This window comes from Vanacampus margaritifer, chromosome 6, assembly GCF_051991255.1.
Source record: "Vanacampus margaritifer isolate UIUO_Vmar chromosome 6, RoL_Vmar_1.0, whole genome shotgun sequence".
NCBI lineage: Eukaryota > Metazoa > Chordata > Actinopteri > Syngnathiformes > Syngnathidae > Vanacampus > Vanacampus margaritifer.
Window position 1 is genome coordinate 22,312,354 of NC_135437.1, and position 21,092 is coordinate 22,333,445.

The window sequence follows — 21,092 nt, forward strand, 5'->3', positions numbered from 1 at the left end:
ATAGAGAAGGAACTGCATAATACTTTTCCCAAAAATACCGCTTTTCATATCAAAGGTCCATTTCTGCCGGCCCTGTGTCACGTGCGGGTTGTGTTTGTTGGACCCCAAAAGAAAAGGGCAGACCCAGCCAGGGTAAGTCACTCAGTTTTAATAGAAGCAACAAAAAGCGCACAACACGTGGACAAGAATTTGCTGTAACAAAAGGCGACGATGACAAAAACACAAAAATGGTTAACATAAACGCTACTGGTCTAATTACTAGTGGTGTCCACAACACCAAAAGAGAATGCTAGGCCGGTTGCGGTATCAAAAACGTCAGGTACAGCAAGCAGCGTCGCGGAGCGATAACCAGACACTCCTTTCTATTGCTGCCAGGCTTTTATTTCAGCCTGATGACATGATGCAGCAGGTGTGTCGGCAGGATCCGCCCTCCAGCCGTTTCCCCAGCAACTGCAAGGGAGAAATCAGAAACGGGAAACGGCAGAGAGCCAAAACATAACGCCCTCTTGCTCGTGCGACAAATTCAGCCTTCGGAGGACAACCAGCCTTCTCAATTCGAACTGACAAGAACTGAACGAAAGAAGGGAACTAAATACAAATACTAACGAGATAACGAGAGACGCTTGGACATTTCTCAAGTGGCTGAGTGAGCTGATTGGATGACATGAGGGACAAGGATGACAATGATAAAACTTGACGAGACATTGACAAAAGAAAACATGACAACATCCGACTGAACCAAAAACGCGGACATTTGCATTTGTTAAAAGGCCAAGTGAGACACATCAACAAAATGAACATTGTTGGTAAGAAACAAACACAACAAAATTGCTTGCACACTTTTATAACGGATCCTGTTTTTATTGTGGAACTTGCTTTTCAGTTTAAGGTAATAATTGCTCAGCTGAAACTTGACCTCTGTCCTCTGACCTATTCTGTGATGATATCGGCTTTTAGGGATGGCAGAAATGGAACATTGAAACCATCAAATCAATTGAAACGATTGATTCACAAAAATAATCGATCTTTTGGAACGTTCGAAACATCTCCCCACAGCGACATCTGGTGGCCAAGTGTAAAATATTACAATCAAACAGTAGATCAGTGTGGCCAGCTCCCTCGTAAGGAAATGAATCATTGGCTGTCTGTCATCACCTAATTTACACAACTGGCAATCGGACTACAATTGTAATGGACGCCATAAGAGAGAGAAATAATCTCACCCCATTAAAATAAGTGTCAAAGTACAAATGATCTTTTTGTTGCTGTTACTTGGTTTGTTTTTAATTTTGCCTCTCAACATGACTTAAATGCTTTGATGAAACCCCCAAGTGCTATCACATTTAATCAAAAACTACATTTCAACAAGCTTTTTTTTTTTTTTGCGACAAGGTATCAAGTTTCGACAGAAAGTATTAAAGAGGAAAAAGAATGACCTGCAAAAACATGAATTGAACCTGGGTTACCTGGATAACAGACCTTTTTCTCAGCCAATTGTGCGGGTGCGTTACCCCTAAACCAACCATCATCAGGGCAATTTTACATATGAAGTATACTTAGGTTGGATTTATTTCAGATTTAAGATATAAAATAGTGCAACGGTCGGATTTTATTTCATTTTAGAAAAGGCGCTTGCTGAAACAATGTGACGTTTGGAGACGTAATGGAACGCAAAAAGGCAACTGTCATCCTGATTCAGACAGATATAGGAACGCGATTCGAATCACAAGTTCCGCTTACATTTGAGGAGCATAAAGAAAGAGGATCGTGTTATGAATAGATTCCTAAATGAATACAGAAAACTCAGAAGCTTGGCAATCATTTTGCAAAAAAAGCTACACTTGGCAAGCCATCCCAGTTAAATTTGAGAAAAACGCCCACTTGCTCTTAACATATTCACTTTTATATCCTACTGCTTGAAAGCAAGACGGTGTGGCTAAAGGTTTGACTTGATCACCTACATAACATTCAACATTTACAGGGTCTTGTTTGGAGGAAAATGGCTGCCTTCTGTTTGGGAAGGTATGGCTTTAAGTGTGTGAGCGTATTAGCGCATGCACGTTGTCTTTCATAGGTTTTCAGAGATCTCCGAGAACCGGCGATAGCTGAGATCTTTTGGTCCGAGTTACCATGGGAACAGATCTGCAGTCTGTAGTGGTCTCACTGCGTGTTTGCGTTTGTCAGTCAGCGGTTGTAATAACAAGAGTACATGAGTCTGGTTCTGGAACACACATTTGGACATCAAGCAACTCTGTTGGGTTTTAATCGAACCTCCAGCTGATAAACACCGATTTATGTACCCATTTTCAACTCACTTCACAATTGTGCATCTTATACTTTGTTCATGGGATTGTTTCCAAATCACCAGGAGCAGTAGCCAGAATGTTTGTTTTCTTTTCATATCCCTCAACAGTGTCGGCCTCAAATGGCAGCAAACGTTTGTAGCCTTTCTGCTTATATTGCCAGACGTTTTCAGAAAAGGGATGCCATGGGTGGCAGCCGATTTAAGCATTTTTGACTGATCTTTCGAGGTCCACAGAAAATTATGTGTTTGGACTATGGAAACACACATACTACCAAATGAAAGATTGGACTCTCATCTTTCATCAGAAAAAAAAGTTTGTTTCTACCTTATTCCGTTTTTCAGTAATCAACAATAGAAAATGGTTAGTTTCACCTCAGTTTTGAAAAAAAAACGTATTTTAACGTCTTTGGCACTCCTCCATAGGATTTTACTAAACGTTATTTAACGTTTTTGGCAGTCAAAGAGTTAATGATACTTAAAAACATGATTCATGGTGTGATTAATCAGCTTGCACGTTCTCATTAACGTTACGAGCACAAATCATTTTGATTGCAGTTCGCGTGATTCACTTTCATGGTGTCGTCTGCCCGTTTGTGACCAGAGAGAGATTTTACCTCATCAACGTTGTAAGCGCGTTGAATAATTTGTGAGGTCTGATGCAGCTCGCGTTGCTCCTATTGCATCTGAAGACGGACTGATTTGTTCAACTAAACAGAGAGAGGTTATGAACGGGTTTTTATTTGTTAGTCTTGTCTGCCTTTGATTGCGCGCAGTCAACTTGCTGACAGTTTCCTTGTGTGTGTGTGTGTGTGCTCGATTGAGAGGAACTTAAAGCCCGTGTCTGTGTGTCATCCTCCAGATGCTCACACAATTTTACTTAGATATCCATTTTGCATGAAAACATACATGTCAACCCTAATTTGGTCCCACCTGTATTACAAACCCATAAAATCCTTATTTTCCCATAAAAATCCTCATGTCAGTTTTATCAATACTAAAGCTGTTTCATGCAATAACATTAATCTTACCTTACTTTCTTTCTTATATGAAGACATTGACAGTATCTTGTTCCAAATGACATTTTATTGCACAAAGAAACAACAGATTTCTAAATATCACAGGGACGGTTGACTTTTTTGTTGCTTCACATTTCTCTCGTGCAACTTTGATTTCAAATGTTCTTTGACATCGTAAATGCCAGATGCCGCAACCTTAATGTCCCGTGAACAAAGCGAACATGATGCATACTCTTTTCCAAGTTTTGACGGACCAATTACCTTAAATAAATCCGTCCATTCCGGACGAAAACGTCCGGTGTATCTTGTTTTTTTTGGCCGGCCTGTCCCCCATTTTCTCAACCACTGCGAACGACTCGCAATTTTCGCGCTAACACAAATTTCTTAACTGCGCATGTCAGGAAACTGTTAGAAGTCTCGCGCGATAGACGAGATTTTGTGACCGGTTGTTGTTTAAATCGAGCTTATGCACACGTGTAGCACGTAGCCGACAGTAAATACTAAATAAATTTAAAAAGGGTAAGCAATATATACTAATATTATTATTTTCATGAAAACAGTTAAATCCGTATTCATTTCCAAATACGCCCGTATGCTTTTGCAACACTTAAAAATCCGTAAGAAATACGGACAAACCTTATGGGTTGACATGTATGATTATTTTGTTATTTTATGTACGGTAGCATAATCACCTAAAGATCTATAACTAGAAAAGTAAATTGCGAATGCTGCCAAATCAACCAGCTGCCATATTTTTCCAGTGTCGGTGGACTGTATGAAAGGGGTCAGGATTTCCAGCTTGAGAGGCAAAATGGTGACTGTGTGAAAGGGGATAGTGGAAAGCCGGGTGGGACTGTGTGCAAATTCAGCCGAGGGCTCAAAATGGCGACAAATGCAAACACCCCAACCTTAGTATATTAACAGATAGCATGTTAACATATCATGTTTGTTTTGGGTTGGGTCATGGGGTCATTATGTTATGATGTTGACGTTGTCAGATGCTTATGCAGTGATTATGTCCCATATAATGATAATGTGATCATGTGGTCAGTTGCTACGTGCCTATATGCGTCTCTCGTAGTTTGTCTAGCCACTCTTATTTTATCATATCGTTTTTTTTTTCCTGTTTTATAGAATTGTGTGTTGCCCTAGCGAGAATTACTGAATGGTTCTTTTGTCACAATGCGTGTTTGAAGTGTTTTCTTCAAGGTTTCTTGTCTGCGTTTGGGTCTTAATGCCACACTTGATGCGACATAATGCCTGGAGCCATCATTGACAAATGAAATAACCTTTTCACAATAAACATATAATAGAGTCATGTCATATAACAATATATACACACGTGAACAAAAGTTCATGAAAATCAAACATCACTTTGGAAATGTAGTTCAACAGAATTGTTTTTGAAAACAAAGTCATAAAACAATTACTGCAATCAAATAATGTTTGTAATTTTCACTGCGTCATGTTTGATTAAAGCAAAATATTAATTTATGGGTACCTTACCATCATTTTTGTCCATTTTTGAAAATAAAATTGTTGAATCAATATTTTAATGAAACTTTTATTTATTTATTTATGATTATTATTATTATTACGCAATTTAAAAAATATATACAACTCAAAGCAATATGTGTGTTTCTGTATGTGTTCATAACTGAATTGAAAATGCATCAACAGATGAACACATGAATAAATAAGCAGATTGGTGACCAACAATGACATAATAATGGAAGGTTGAAGGCAGTTCCCATGAACTGCACAATCGTTACTGACTCTTTACGGCACTTTCAGCAAGGACGTGACTCAGCTTCTTACTGGAACATACTTGGCAAACAACAGAACTGATTAATTACTTGCTGATAATTGGCAAAGTAAATAGTGGGCAATGGAGTGGATAATAACAATCATTATCACGATAAAAGCCCAATACTATATTTTCTTGTTCATTTAGGCATTCCATGACTTCCATGTCCAAGGCCACCGCCGTTCACGTGCTCCCAGAGAGGTCGCTGAAGCGCTGCATCGGCACCTCGCACATGCTCCCTGCATTACGGCAGCCGTTACTCATTCCACTTCTCTCCGTACGGCAGCTGCAGTTTGTTCAGATCTGTGCTGCCGTGATTATGCACCGCTGGGGTTCGTCATACTCTTCCTCAAACTGATGAGAGAGAGAGAGAGAGAGAGAGAGAAAAAAAAAAAGAAAGCCAGTCAATGTGGGCTGATTATATAAAAGTGCAACTTGAAAAAAATAATCTACAGAATATTGTAACCTCGAGCTATGAATAAATTACTACCTCCCTTGACAAGGACATGTTCTGCCAAATAGAAAGAGATTTGTTTTTACGTCAGAAATCAATCTCATTGTTTTGTCAGTTTTCCCAGAAAAGTGTGCAGTTAATGAAATATTTGGACTCTTGTTTATGCCTGCTGTTAAGCTAAAGTGACGAACGGCCAGCGCTGTTATTTTTTCCTCTGTTGCCAGGCAGAAAGAGGGAAGCAGCTTGAGGTTGTGCAAGGAGGCTGTGATGATGACACTCTCAGTATCCGTCGAGTTGTCTTTGTGTGGGCCGCACGGACCAAAAATATCTTTTTAGAGGCTGGATTTGAGCTGCAGGTGCAGGTTTAATGTCTGTGTCCAATTCTTGGCAAATACATTTCAACGGATGCACAGCTGATTTGTTTACATTTACGGAATATATGAAAACATCCACAAATAGTTGACAAAAAAGAATTGTGCCATAAGAACTCTAAAGTTGATATTCTGGGGTTATGTGTTTGTTAACAAAAAAAAGAAGAAAGAAAATCAAGTAAAGTAAAAGGTAATCGGATCAAACCAATTCCCCTCACTTGGAGATAAATGAGATCATGCAAGGCAGGGCTCATTTACAATCATACAGATTGGAGCTTTTTTAGATAAACTGATTTTGTGATCCTAATTAGCCGCACTTTGTTTTCCTTCTTATCTGCGGGGGCTGTTTTGAGGTTTCATGTTTCCTCATTAATGTGTTTGGGGAAGGTTAATTAGGATTCCTGCAGTCTCATGTGAGAAGCGCTGGGATGCACTCGCCTTGTTCAAAGACGTGCCCGTGCGTGCACGTGCACGCACTGTAGAGTCATTTTAGAGTCATGCAATGCATGCGTGTGGCGCGAGTCTGCGGGGAATTCGCAGCATGTCGGCCCACATGCAGAAGTGTGCAGGTGTTTAGCTGGATGATGGAAACATTGGATTATACATGCAGTATGCATGCAGGAAAGGTGTTTTGTTGTTATGTTTGTTATTACGACCTGCATCAGGTTATAGGACAGGGGTCAGCAACATTTGCTGTTGTTAGGCCAAATAAATAATAACAATTCTGTCTGGAGCTGCAAAACGTTTGAACATTGTGATGAACGAAACGGTGTTAGTCTAATGTACTGAGGGCCCAAGTGCTAATTAGAGCGGCACCATAACAACAAAATATGCAGCATCCAATACTTTGAGATTCATTTTTTCCCCCTAACTTTTGTCTTGCATTTTTGGATTTTTTTTTTTCATTTTTCATACATTTTTAGACCTTTCTGCCTTTTTGTCAAATTTCTGAAATTTTTGGGCAATTTTATGGACATATTATAGTAATTTTCAGCCTCTCTTCTTCCCTTTTTGGGGACATTTTGTGGCTATTTTTAGGCATTTTTTCCTGCCTTTTTTTGCTATCAATTTTCTAATTAAAATTTTTTGGCAATTTTGTGGACATTTTATGGCAATTTTCGGGATTTCTTATTTGTTTTTTGGACACTTTATAGTTACTTTTTGCAAGTTTTCTTTTCTGCCCTTAAAAACAAAAAACAATTTTTTTTTATGACTTTTGGGCAATTCCCAGGACACTTTACGGTAATTTTCTGCCTTTCGCCTTTTGTTTTGGGACATTCTATGGTTACTTTTTGAATGTTGTCTTTTCTGCCTTTTTATTTTTTTATATATTGAATTCCCTGACATATTTGGAAATTTCATGGACATTTTATTGTAATGCCAGGAGCGCACAAACTCTCTTGTCCCTTTAAAGCCGGGAGAGCGGATACGTCGTTTTGTTTTGTTTTGGCCAATTCTTGGTCTCTTAGCTGATGAAATGCATCCAAATATGCACAAGAGGGTGACGTGGGCCTCGTAGCGTTTCCTGGAATTTTATTCGAGCAATTAGGGGTGACGCAGATTCGCGGGAGATATGAAATAAATGACACGATTGACGACGTCGCGAGAGGACTTTGAATCAGTGTAACCAGTCGACAGTGGCATATTGTTAAGAAATATATTTGCAGACAATGAGGATGTTGAAAATGTCAACGGCTTTGTAACGGAATGGACGACGAATAGCCTAATTACCACTCAATTCTTCAACTGCGCTCCAATGTTGAAGGTAAATATATCCACAAATGCGTCATTTGTTTGATTTAAAAAAAATTAAGGTTTATAATAAACTTATGTTTGTGTAAACGCCACAGGTGTAAGCTCTGAAATGTTTTGGGAATTATGTTTCTATTTGCTTCAGGAGCTGAGAAAACTTCAGGTTTTGGGAGGTGACTCAAAAGTCACCCATAGGTTTTAGAGACATGCTTTGCCAGGCGCTTTAGGCCTTAATGGGCTCAAGCAACACTGAATAACTTTCAGTTTACGTTGATTATGGCGGAGCCTTATGGACAAAAGCGGTATTGTTATGTTTGAAGGAAGACCACATTTCCTATGAGGACAAGTGCATTGCGTCATTTTTTTTTTTTAGCTCACTCCAGCGAGTGAAATCCGGGCCAATGTTGATCATTGACTGTCCTTTCATCCACGTCTCTTTTGACGTATGCCATAAAGCAGTCGGCACATTTGTAGTTTTTTGTGCGGCAGTGTTCCTACCATCCTCTTCAAAGTTGCTTAGTGCCAGTAAAAATGATACAGATCCCCTCAGGCCATGGTAAAGGTACCATTCAACTAGTTTAAGGTTGATGTTTCATCAGAAGAGTTATGAAAATAAATCATTAAGGTTGAAAAGTTCCTTAGTGCTACTTCAATAATCACTTTTGAGACATTTACTTTTTTTTTTTAATTTTCCGTTTGAACTCTGACATTTTTTTAAAAATATTTAATTATTATTTTTTATCTAATCATTAATTCATTTAAATAATATTTTATCTACAAAAAAATACAAATAAATATGTAAAAAAAAAAAAAACTTTTTTTTTTTAGAGCTCTACAGGGGGCCACAGGAGAAGGACTAAAGAGCCATGTGTGGCTCCAGATCCGCAGGTTGCAGACCCCTATTATAGGAAGTGATTAATATCACTGATATAATGTAGGTAAAATGCACTCAAAATGGACAATAAAAGTTACAACGATACAAACGGAAAGCATGTCGGGGCAGAATATATCTGGAACTACTAAGTATGCATTTGGGGCAGCAGTTCTTGACTGGTGGCTTGCGAGTTTCCAAGTGAAGTTGCTTTTTTGACTTGAAAGATTTTTCAAGGTCAGAAAATCAAATTGGGCTCAGCAGATTGAAATCAATTTTCAAAGCAGATGGAGGACTAATTGGACAAATGTTTTAGGACAACATTACGATAAAACATTTAAAGAAGCTATTAGTAACTGTGACACGGACAGCAGACGAGGAGAGTACCCTCTGTGCCTTTTAATGACGCTGAGACTGCACCACAGCGGTGAAAGACATCTGCGCAATGCGATTGGATTTACCTCAAGCGGGTCACTTGCTTGGCAACTGCCACTAGATCATCCTCATCAGCATAATTCATCACTCACTTTTAATGATTAACTAACACGTTTTTTCTTTTCTTTTCATCATTCAAAGGTGCAGTTTTGCTTTTTTTATGTGATTACTCTCAGAAATGTTTTGTCCGGGAGGACTGAAACTCGTTCACCCTTTTCATCTCTGTGCGCCTTTCACCCTCGGCTGCTGTGAAAAGATATTTTGTTTGAAGTTTTCCTTCAAATGTATTTTTTAATGTTTCTTTGTTCCATTTATTCACGCTAAATTTTGTGACTAATAATGCTATCATGCACCAAAAATAGTTTTAAATTAAATGTTTTTCTTATTTTTCATTGGCACTAATGTTCTTAAGATGGATGAGCAGATGATTACATTTCGACAGCATCTAACGGCGCTTATGCGCAATTTAGATGGGAACGACTATTTTTGGACTCCATATGTAACTGCAGTAAATCCTCAGGTTTGAGGACATTTTGCAATATCCTTATTTATGACTATAAATAAACTAAACATGAAAGAGCTAATTGAGCATGCCGTTTGCGCTGCGTGACAACATATTTGAAATGTCAAATGTCGGGACCTTTGGCAAATGCAATCCTTCAGCAATATTTGCTGGATGTTGACGACTTGCTTTTTTTTCCCCACGGGAGGTTGCTTCGGCGTCCAAACACACCAACGATGGATGGGCATGGGGTATTTTATTCGACTGCGGCGTCCGAGCAAGTCGGAGAGGAGGGAGTGAAAGGGACGCGAGAGCCCAAAATGAAAATGGAATCAGTCTTGGCCTCTTTTGAGGGTGACTGGAGGAGAAAAGGATTTCGAGCTGCATGGCCCTCATCTCCTTCAGCTCGCCATGTTCTGTATTGCTGCAGCTGCTCACCACCTTCCAGAACACACTCACAGTCTGTGTGGCCTTGGAATCGCAGATGTGTGTGTGTTTGTGTACTGGATTTTTTTTTTTCTTTGCTTAAACATGCTAGTCGGTCCCTTTACGCATCAATTGCCGCGACTGCTGACAAGCACTCGGTGGGCCAGAGGCTCAACAGTGAGGAGGACGATGGTTGTATTTATTGACCTAAATTGATTTGCATATTTTTGGCTGTGGTTGTTTTGGCTTTTAGATGTGACTTTAGCCTCCCTCCCATAAAGTAGTAGTAGTAGTCATTTTATTGCTAATCAGGGCTAGCCATATGGCATACAGGGAAGATGCCCAGGGAGGCAGCAAACCGAACCAATCTGGCAGAGATTCTGTACGTGGTAGCCAGGGACGGTCAGGAGTCATGTCTGAATACAAAGTTGATGAGAATCTGTCTTTAGAATATCATTATTTTCACACAAACAACATGACTGAGCAATCGTTTTTTTATTATTATTATTTTTTATCAAACCATTCACAGTCATAGTTTCATGAAATAAAACGCACACATATCCAAAACCTTCCTCGAGGCGTTCAAAATACAACTAGCGTTTAGTATTGAGGAAGAATTAAGAGATTTCTGTGTCATTGTGCATTTCAGATATTATGTGAATGAATGGGCCATCAATCGCAATACGGTCGGCTCTGATAAGCTGCTAGCTGGCAAATGCAAATCAGCACATGAGATAGTCATTAGTCACTATAAGCAAAGCAATGGCAAATAATCGATTATCCAGTGAATTAAGATAAGCAAAAATGTTGCATTTTTACTTCGACTTCTGGATACGTGTGCATTTTATTTTATGAAACCCTGACTGTGAATAGTAGTAATAGTTTGTTTGTTTTGTTTCATTTTAGCCAATACTTAACCCCTCCCAATAAACTTTTTTTGTTTTGTTTTTTAAACTGCCATTATTGTCTTTCAACTTTGAGAAACACTGATTTCTTACATTGTTTTACAAAGCATTTAGAAATGCCCAATATAACGAACTTAAACATTTATATACAAAAATGAATCTGGTATTTTTTAGATGACATGTAGACAAAACATTTGGGATACAACCGGGACTGGTCATCAGCCCACTGCAGGGCACATATACTGTATAGAGAGCCAGGCAAGCATTTACACTCACAGTTTTGAGTTCTTAGTAAAACTCTGTCGAGGGGAACAATGTTCAGTCTTCCTTGAGGGTTCACGTCTGCAAGGTCAAACACGCCCACGTTGGAATCCTCATTCGAACTTATCGACTCAGAAAAGAAAACTTGCTGGAGTAAGAAGAACTTTTATAATGGCTCCTCGTAGAAACAATCTTCCAGGAAATATTTGATGTGTAAAAAAGGATAACATTAAGTGCTGTCTCAAATATTTATGAGACTTGTAACTTTCCGAATGGTAAATATGGTTTTAATTCTGTTATTGTTATTTTTCACAATAAGCCTGCCTCAAAATGTGACACGGCTTTAATTTATATTTTCAATATTGGTATTAAGCCTTATAAAATGGAATGCTTAAGCTATTTTCATTCAGTCTGCAGACTTGAATGAATTCATTCAATTCATGTTTAATAACAGCTCTTTTTGTACAATGCAGCAATAATCAATTTTACGGTTCATACGCCCAATACAGTTTTAAACAATAGAATACGCCTTATGTATTACATGCGATGTTTTATCGACCAGTTAATCCTTGCAACCGAGCTAAAATGCTTATGTGTAAATACAATTTGAAACAAAATGTATTCATGTGGTTCATTCACCAATATAAGGATACGTTTTTTTCAGAAAGCCACAAAATGTACAAACGTTTTTATTTATTTATTTGTGAACATGATGAACTGTGAAGAACAATTAATGAGACAAACAAAGCAGGCGCTAAAAATAGCCTATGCATCCAAATATATACGGTAGAAGCTCATTAAAGAACATGTGTTGTCATCAGTTAACAGCTGCTGCACTGCTGCGCCGTCTTTTATATTTTGTTGAATCTTACATTCATATGAACACAGCTATGTATATTTCAGATATGTTTGTTTTTGCGTGCGTGTGTTTGCCACATGGCCGTCCGTGTATAGAAGCCGCTCAATCTGAGTTTGACCTCATCCTTGGATTTTGGTCATCATCCTGCAAATTCAGTGCATGTAAGTAGCAGATAAGTCTAAGCGCCTTCCAAACTGGGGCAATATGGGTCATGAGAAACGCCCAGCCTGCAGATCAACACAATTATGAATAGATTATGCTGAAATGATTTCAAAATCATATCAAATCATTCCGTTGGTGGCAATTAAATCAATCAAATTCCACACCACTATTTATATTTCTTGTTCTGTCCCGTCTGCTCAACCAATGTTACATTGCTTTCATTGACGAAGGTCATCCTTCTGCTTGGGTCAGCCAAACTTGACCTCGCTGGATCTGACCTCTGTATACTGAGAATTGAAATAAATAAATAACCATGGGCGAATCTGGCGAGAACTAGAACTGTAACCTGAGAGTCAGAATTTGATTAGATTGTGATCTGTAGAGGGGGATTATAAAAATCTGGTTGGGCCAGATTGACTATGAAGTCTTTGGTGGTGATGTTGAGCTCTCCTGAGTAAAGCCGTCAAAATTAATCGATTCAAGTAATTGATGATCAAATTAATCAACAACTATTTTAATAATCGCGTCATCGTTTCGAGCCATTTTTTAAAAACCATCTCTAGGCAGGTGTTGCAAATTTGAAACTAATTGCTTATCCACATTGACTTTGAGGTGTCATTGATGGTTTATCCTAGGGAAACTGAAATAATTTCAAATCAGAAGCAGATTTGATCAAAAGTAATAATAGTAATAACTAGAAAAATTCCCGCGGAAATTTTGAATGGGACTGCTGACTCTTGTAAATGAGCTGAACAGTTTAAAATTTAAACCACTGGAATCACTCAAGAAATGTGGAAGTTAACCATAATCAACATCAACTAAAAGTATCTCACTGTCCCTGAAAATGTATTTAAAAAAATGTAAATGAGCTGAAGAGTTTAAAATTCAAACGACAAAAATCGGCCAAGAAATGTGGAAGTTAATCGTAATCAACAGAAACTAAAAATATCTCACTGTCACTTTAAGAGCGCACACACATTTTTGACTTGGAGCCGTCACGTGCCCCACATTCCATTGAGATTGTATGAGAGACGCACCCCTTGAACAAAAGCCTCTCACGACTTAACGGTTCGAGATACAGATTCAAGAAATGGCTCGTTAGAACGGCAAGGGTTTGGGGAACACGAGCATGTTCTCATTTTTTTAATCGGATGAAAAATGACCAAATGAGAGCAGGTTGAAAACTTAGGATTTATCAGAAATACAGGGGTAAAGGCGCCTGAATTTAACATGGAAGAGATAGGCGAGTTCGTCCGACTTGTCCGAGCTTAAAGTGAAAATAAAGGTACTAAATGACACCTTAGCCAAATAAAAGTTAGTTTGTCTGAAAGAAGACACTCGTGACTACAAAATATGAGAATTTGATGTCTAGTGAGCAAAGATTGTGGCCATGGTGACGAGTTGAAGTGAAACTTTTGGAAGTACATTTATTTGTTCCCGCCACTCTAAAGTTAATTGCTCCACTCTGGCACTTGCAATACACAACAATGGGAGAAGGCTATTTGTCTGCTGTTTGCTTACAGTCTTTGAACCCGCACAGAGGGGAGAGCTTACATTCCTTAAAAAAGATTTCGACACTGAGCTAAATATGGGAAAAATTCCTACAAAATGAGCTAAAATTCGTATCGGTCGGATAACGTATGCGTGCGCAGCGTGTCTTGGAAAAAGGTGCTTGATCTGTAATTTGTTCCCCCTTTCTCCATTCATTTCCTATGGGAGTTTTTTGGGAGTTTTTGGGGAATTGCGTCACCATGGTAACTCGGAATTCCTAGAAAAAGTAATGCCGCACCGAGTCAGATCGCCGCATCGTTTGATACCTCATTTGTCCCGGTGCGATCTACGGTACGGGCCGCATTTTTGCGGAAAAATCTCTGGATTTTCTAGGGTGGAGAGTAATATGTGCTGCTTTCAGCAGTCCCATAATAATCATAACCAGACTAGACGTCAGACATCAGACTAGATCAGTAGTGGGCAAACTCGGTCCTCGAGGGCCGGAGTCCTGCAGGTTTTGGATGTCTCCCTGCTCCAATGCAGCTGATTGCAATCAACAGGATCGTTAATCAGGCTCATGCAGAGCTTGCTGATCAGCTGATGGAGAAGGAAAACATCCAAAACCTGCGGGGCTCCGGCCGTCGAAGACCGAGTGTGCCCACCCCTGGACTGGACTGATTCAATCATTTTCCCTTTCATGCTGATAAACATGGACGATGCGGACTGTGCAAGACTGGCCAAACGCAAATGGCCTGCCTGAGATACAAAATTGTTTCTTGGATTACCACACGAAGAAGTGACATTCAGTCAATTAGGATTTGAGATGTCTGTGTAGCATTATTGGTATCACAGTTTGATGCAAGGGGATCAAAAGTTATTGTTATTATTGTAATTTTGTTCCTACGTTTGTAAGTTTTCAAATTTTTTACTCGACAAGTTGTTTTTGTTGTTATTCTGCCACTGTAAATCATTTGGTAACATTGTTTTGAAACCTGCTATGCAAATATAGTTAGTGTTCATACCATATTTAGTCTTCAGAGTTTTTACCACACTGGGCTAATGTTGTAAATCTGCAACATCCCAGAATGCGTTGTATGTGAAGGTTTCACCCCCCCAAAAATAAATCTGAATTGTATACTACTACCCCATATGATAATTTCCCCCAAATATCAGATTTTTCCTGTTACGAAAGTTTAATTTGAGCTTCATAGGGTTAATTTAAAATTGGCCAAATCCTCTGATTTCCTCATATTAACATTAATTGTTCACTGATTTATATAGTCCTTCATAAAAGAAGACTGATTATCTTCTGTGTTTAATCAAAATAAGACATTTGCAAACATCAGTTTTTTTGACTTTGGAAAACAATGACCGAACTGGTAACATAGTAAAACATCAATCCCCCCCACCCTTGACCCCAGCCCCACTATTTTCTAATCACTTACTGGTTAATAAACAGTATTCAGGGACAAAAACGCTTCTGTAATGCACTTCAATTAAAAATTCAAATGAATCCGATTAATCGATTCTAAAAATACTCGATAGTGGCAGCACTACTCCCGAGTGTGTGGCGCTGGTTACATAAGAGGTAGAAGCTCATCAGAGCAGTCTTCATTCTCTTTAGGAAAGTTTTCAGTCCTGCAGAGACCTGCTTTCGGTAAATCTTTCCATCTTCCTCTTCATTGCAAGGAGGCAGTGATCAGAGCCCGTCGCTATCAGATTAAAGCCTCAGTCGCAAAAGGAACGCCGCTGCCGGCTACCTGCTTCTAAAACCCGCTGGCACACCTGCTCGCATGAGTGCCGTGCCGCCAGCGGGGACACACTAAGGGCACAAAGCCACATCAAGAGCTCAAGACCAATCACGTTGCATGCGGCTCACTCATTGGATTATGTGGTGTCACATGACGCATCCTGCAGCAGTTTTGCCATCCCGAAATCAATTTCATTTAAAATCATGCGGATGTTTGAACAATTCCTTGTAATCATGCTCTCATGTCAGTCTGTGTGATTTTAAATGGAACACATTAAAAAAAAAAGCTGATGAGCAATGTGTTTATTTAGCAATGTTGGGACCAACCAGGGTGTGAAGTTTAACCCTAGAGATTTGTGATATCTCACACATAGTGATTTCAGACTTAATTTGAGCCTGAGGCATGCGCTGGGCTCGTTGTCAACCCAATAGATGCCAGTTCTAAAAGAGTGTGTGTTTTATACTTCCAATTTAATCTTTTAAGGCTTCATGATGAAACGCCTGCCATTGTCCCATTTTCCCCTACAAGGCCACTCCAACCGTTTGCAGTTTGTCAACTAGGAAAAAGGTTCCAGCACTACTGCGACCCTGACCGGGAGTAAAATCAAAGCAATACTTTTGATAAACACGGCACCATTTTGGTTGTTAACCTCAAAGTTAACTTTACAAACATTTCACTACCAGTAAGAGGCAGAGCAGACTGCACCATATGCTGGTCGCCGTCCAATCACAGGACGCTGTTGCCAAAATCAACGCATCCTCCGATTTTGAGATGAAAGTGAAAGACTGTTTTGTTACTTTGCAACTTTGATGTCAGGTAACAAGAAAACGGCATTCAAGTGACAGATCTGTGCTCCCAAAACAAGGTGCTACTTCAACTGTCACAGCGAGTGGCACTCCATTTCACCTTCACCACAGAAGAAAATGCAATCATATAAATCAAACAAACGGCATCTGTGTGATGCGCACTGCAAAGCAGAGCGCTCCTTAAGGCGCCGAGTCTTATTTTGGGGCAAGCAAATCATAGTTTTGCAATTCTGTTTGACATGTGCCGTTCCAGAATTAGCATTTTGTCCGAATTAGAATGCAGAGCTTCACTCAAAATCGGACATATTGGTGGGAAATATGATTTCATAGATGAGGAGCTCTTCATCCATCCATCCATAGCCTTGCAAGTAGGGATAGATTGATATGTTTTTTTTCAAGGCCGATACGGATGCCGATTATTAGTAGTCAAGGAGACCGATAACCAACATTTCAAGCCGATATTCGTTTTTAGTACAAACATACAAAGAATTGACAGCTTTGTTTAAATATTCTAACAAAAATTGCAGGGAGCTTCCAGAGTCATCAGCATGTGTTATGCTAAATTAAAAACTAAGTCAATTTCTACTGGAGATAAAGCTTTCCCAAATTTCAAAAATAATTTCTTAATAATTTTTTTTTTAATCTTATAAATGTATTTAATTTATTAGATAGAATTATAGATAGAATAATTTATCTTCTAAATTTAAATTAAATGAAAAAATATATATTTTTAATTTAAAAAAATAAAAAGCGTAGGGAGTTCCCGGTATCGGCATTATTTTCTTTTATAAAGTGGACATTTAAATAAATCAATAAATGAAAAGTGCCCTGTATCTCACTGAGCGACAAACGCATGCTAATTTTGGGTTTCGTCAGGGTACATACAAGGTTTCAAAATATCTTCGCAGACAGTCAAAATTGTCTGAATATGTTCAAAATGGTTTTGTGAAAAGTAAAAACTATCTGTGAACATTTTACAAATCCTGATGAAAACCCAAAATTTCGCTACATTCGCAAGCATTCACCGCTTAGTGAGATATCAGCTACATCGGCCTTCAGGTTAGTAAAAAGGCCGATATTTGTCAATATGTCAAATATCAGCGATGTCTATCCCTGCTTGCAAGCCACTTACTTGAAAGAAAGAAATTAGGTCTGGACAGGCTTCCACGGACCGCTGTTCGGCCCGCAACCAAATTTGCTGTGACGTATTCCTCATGAGTAACGTCACACTTTGGCGGCGGAAGTTTATCCATTAGTAAGAATGAGATTAAAGGCCATAATTCACCAACTACAGCAACTACAATAGGTCAAAATTTATAGGTAGCTTTTCCAATGTCACATCCGCTCTTCAATGATTGGTTCTCTCTATTTGTTTGGTCAGATTTGCTTCAAATGTGCTTCAAGTTTGTCATCTGTTCAACTTCCTCAAGCGGAAATTCAACTCACACTCTGCTGTTTGTTTGCACACCACGCAGAGAAGCCCCTCCCTCATATGGAGGCATGAAAAGAGTCAACGAGACTCGCAAAGAAAGCGCTGCACTTCTTAAAGCGGGGGGTTTCGGGGTCAATGCCTTGCTCAAGGGCATTTTGACAGTAGTTAGGAAGCAGACTAGCGCCTCTTGCCATCACTTCATAGCCATCAATTTTCCCTCTTCTATCACTTTGACCTCCGGGTTATTCGGTGATGTTTTGCAAAGGAACAACACTTCATCTTCTTCTGCCCAAATCTCAGATAGCTGGCAGGAGCACTTGCACAGCATCAACATGAAAGACAGCTTGGCTTTTAAGAAGAATGCTCCAGCCGAATTAGAAAGCTGCAAAACAACGGCAATTAGGTGGGGAACAGGCAGGGAGATCTCGGCCCAACTGAGTTGTGCTGCCAATTAGAGCGCATACGTCTTCCTAAGGCATTCATCAATTCACTCGCTGGAGAAGCTCCAATTGTAGGGAATTGCCGGCTAAACGGAAAAAGGTCACCGCTTCTAACGCGTATTATTTTGTTCCTGCAGTTTACTTGTCATGAAAATAGAAGCAATTCACTGGGAAATGAGAAGTGAAAGCCAGAAGGCGCTGCTTTCTATCATATTTAGTGCTGCCAGATCTCCTTCAAAAATAGCTCCGTCTTTAGCAACTCTTTTTTTTTAAATGAACAGAACATTTATACATAAAAAAAAAAAAACTATATATATATCCCACAAAGCTCCATCCCTCTTACTAGTACAGATTTTAATTGCTTCTTTTTTTGGTATGTTTGTATCAAAATGTTATCTGACCTTCAGACAATCCACTAGGGCTGAATGATTTTGGAAAACAATTCAATCATAACCAAACCCCCCCCTCTGAATATTGTGATTGCAATTAAATATGCAATTAATTTTCCAGGCTCCTCTTCTGAAATGATAAAGTAATCCATCTGAGTTTTTATTACAGAAATTTACCCATGAGTATTTTTATTGAGTTCTTCTGTCCTGCATTCATTTTATTCATCCTGATTGTTTACCTGGTTCATTCAATTATATGCACTATAATGAAAGTACATTTTTGTTTATGCTGCGTAGTCTGCCCTTCAGAAGGTCACCGTTTGAGTTTGTGCAACCTTAGAGCGCCCTCCAGGGGTTGCTTTGTTCATTGTTTTGGTAGAAGAGAGAATTCCAATGTGGCAGCACGCAACGCAGACTCGTTTATGTGCTACGCGAACTGTTGGATCCTGTTTCGTTGTTGCTTTAGACAAGAATTGTCCGTAAGTACATGTGATGTTAAGAAAATAACACTGTGTATTCATTTTAGTTAATTTAGGACAGTATTAGAGATAAGAGACCCGTTGTGCAATGTAACTAGCTATTAGCATGATAGTGTGTCGTGTACAGTTAGCTAATACACATTGTTTGTTATTATTATTTTTTTTTTGTAGTTTTACGACGACCTAAAGAGGGTAATGGTCAGAGGCCATTGTTCAAATAAACAGCCAAAAGGAAAACAAAGTCTGGTTATTTTGAACGTCGTTAACTCGCTGTCTAGCTGGTGAAATCTAGAAGTTTCGGAGCGAGGACAGCACACTGCGTGTTTTGCTCACAAATTCTTTATCTTGAAGGTTATTGCAGGGTTGTTAGCTGGACGCGAATGCACTTTTTGTTTTATAGCGACTGAGGGCACTAAGAAATATTCAGTGATACTATTGAGACCATGCTGAGACATGATGTTAGTTTCAACTACTGTAGAAGTCTTACGTACCGGAAGGAAACACGAACAAAGTAATTTATATCCTACTGGTCACCCTTAGGGTGAAAATGAAAATCTACAAAGATCTGCTATCCCAAGTTTTTCTCAATGTAGAAACGTACAAAAAGGGACCTGATCTAAATCCAATGGGGAATCTGTAGGCTGACTTGAAGACGGAAAGATGGAGCAGTTTTACAAGGAAAAGTGGCAAAACAACAAGGCAACAAGTTATAGTTTAATGCCTGGAAAACACATGGTGGCCGTCTCTAGTGGGATGGAAAGCATATATATGTACAGTATTTCCCTGGCATCCCATTGTAATTTCAAGTTTTTAAGGTTCTGCCACATTTGGTGAGTGATTTGCCAAGGTTGTCATAACAAGCTAGCTTAAAGTCGCCATTTTGTAGCATTCGATTTTGGCACATCCCAGCACGTGACAGTTTACAGTGATTTGCCTTGACAAAATGTGAAAAACATATCAGACCTTGATCGGACTCCATCAGAATGTGATGGATTGGGAGGGAACACACAAGCATCAGTGGTAGACCACAGGGCAAACTATTATAGCATAAAACTCTGGTATTTACAGCTTGAACATGGTGAAAGGCATTGTGGGAATATTCAAATAGTCTTAAAAGGAAGTCAATTTTGAGAAAAAATAAGTTATCAAGCTAAGTTATGCCAACTTGAATTTTAAGTGTACAGTACACAGGGTTGGGAGGGTTACTTTTAAAATGTAATCCGTTACAGTTACAAATTACCTGCTAAAAATGTAGTTAGTAACGTAATCCAAGTACCATAATATTAAAGTAATATGACTGGATTACTTTTGGATTACTCCAATATTGAGTATGCTCATGAAGACAAAATAAAAATAAATATCATCAACAATAATCCGATTATATGTTATTTCCTGTAACTCTAACATAATACAGTTACATTGTTTTTTTGTAATCTGATTACGTAATTGCGGTACAGGTATTCCGTTACTCCCCAAGCCTGACAGTACATAAGATGCTAAATTAAGCGGATGTAATTACTAATTACCATTGTAATTATTTGATCTCAATTCATAAAATCAAATTAGCAACTTAGAACGTTTATCTAATTCAAATAATTCAGTTTTTTAAACATTTAAGCATTTATGTTTTACAGCAAATCAAGTGGATTGGAAGAGACTCAATTGATCAAATTCATAATCCTCAATCATGCAAAGTGCTGTATTAACACGTAAACTCCAGTGTGATTGTAGAATGACCTGTCAGAAATGGAAAATTTGGTTTCGTGTTGGTCTGTAATGCATAAAACTGATCCTTAATTTTGAACCTCATCTGCATTTTAGTAATTCCATTACATTATCACATAAGGAAAACAAAACAGAGTACAAAAATCCAATCACATGACTGTAATCCTGTCAAGAGTTGTTTAGATACTAAACAGCACAAAACACAATGCGGCCTTTGTCCATATTATGTAGAGACTAAGAATTGTTTTTGAGAAGCCGATGAGAACACTGAATAACAAAGTGAATCAATTGACTTTTATCGCTCTCATTTCCTGCTGCAACATCAGTAAAAAAAAAAAAAATCTATTTCATATACTGTAAGCATGAGAGAATAAATACATTGTCTGCTGAATACACAGAGAGAATACGCACTAGGGGTTACAGCAAACAAAATTCAAACTAAAACATTCAGTT

At 38.7% G+C, this 21,092-nt stretch overlaps 1 protein-coding gene across 8 annotated transcripts in view; it reads left to right on the forward strand.

Moving 5' to 3' along the window:
• kiaa1549la (KIAA1549-like a) overlaps positions 1-21,092 on the forward strand; it is an 88,663-nt gene that overhangs the window by 1,541 nt on the left and 66,030 nt on the right. Inside the window, exon 1 of one of the 8 annotated variants that reach the window (XM_077568292.1) lies at positions 18,823-18,914. The exons of the other annotated variants lie outside the window; for them this stretch is intronic. The gene's annotated coding sequence lies outside the window, so the exon portion shown is untranslated. Of the gene's footprint in view, positions 1-18,822; positions 18,915-21,092 lie in introns of those variants that run through there. 8 annotated transcript variants of the gene reach the window in all.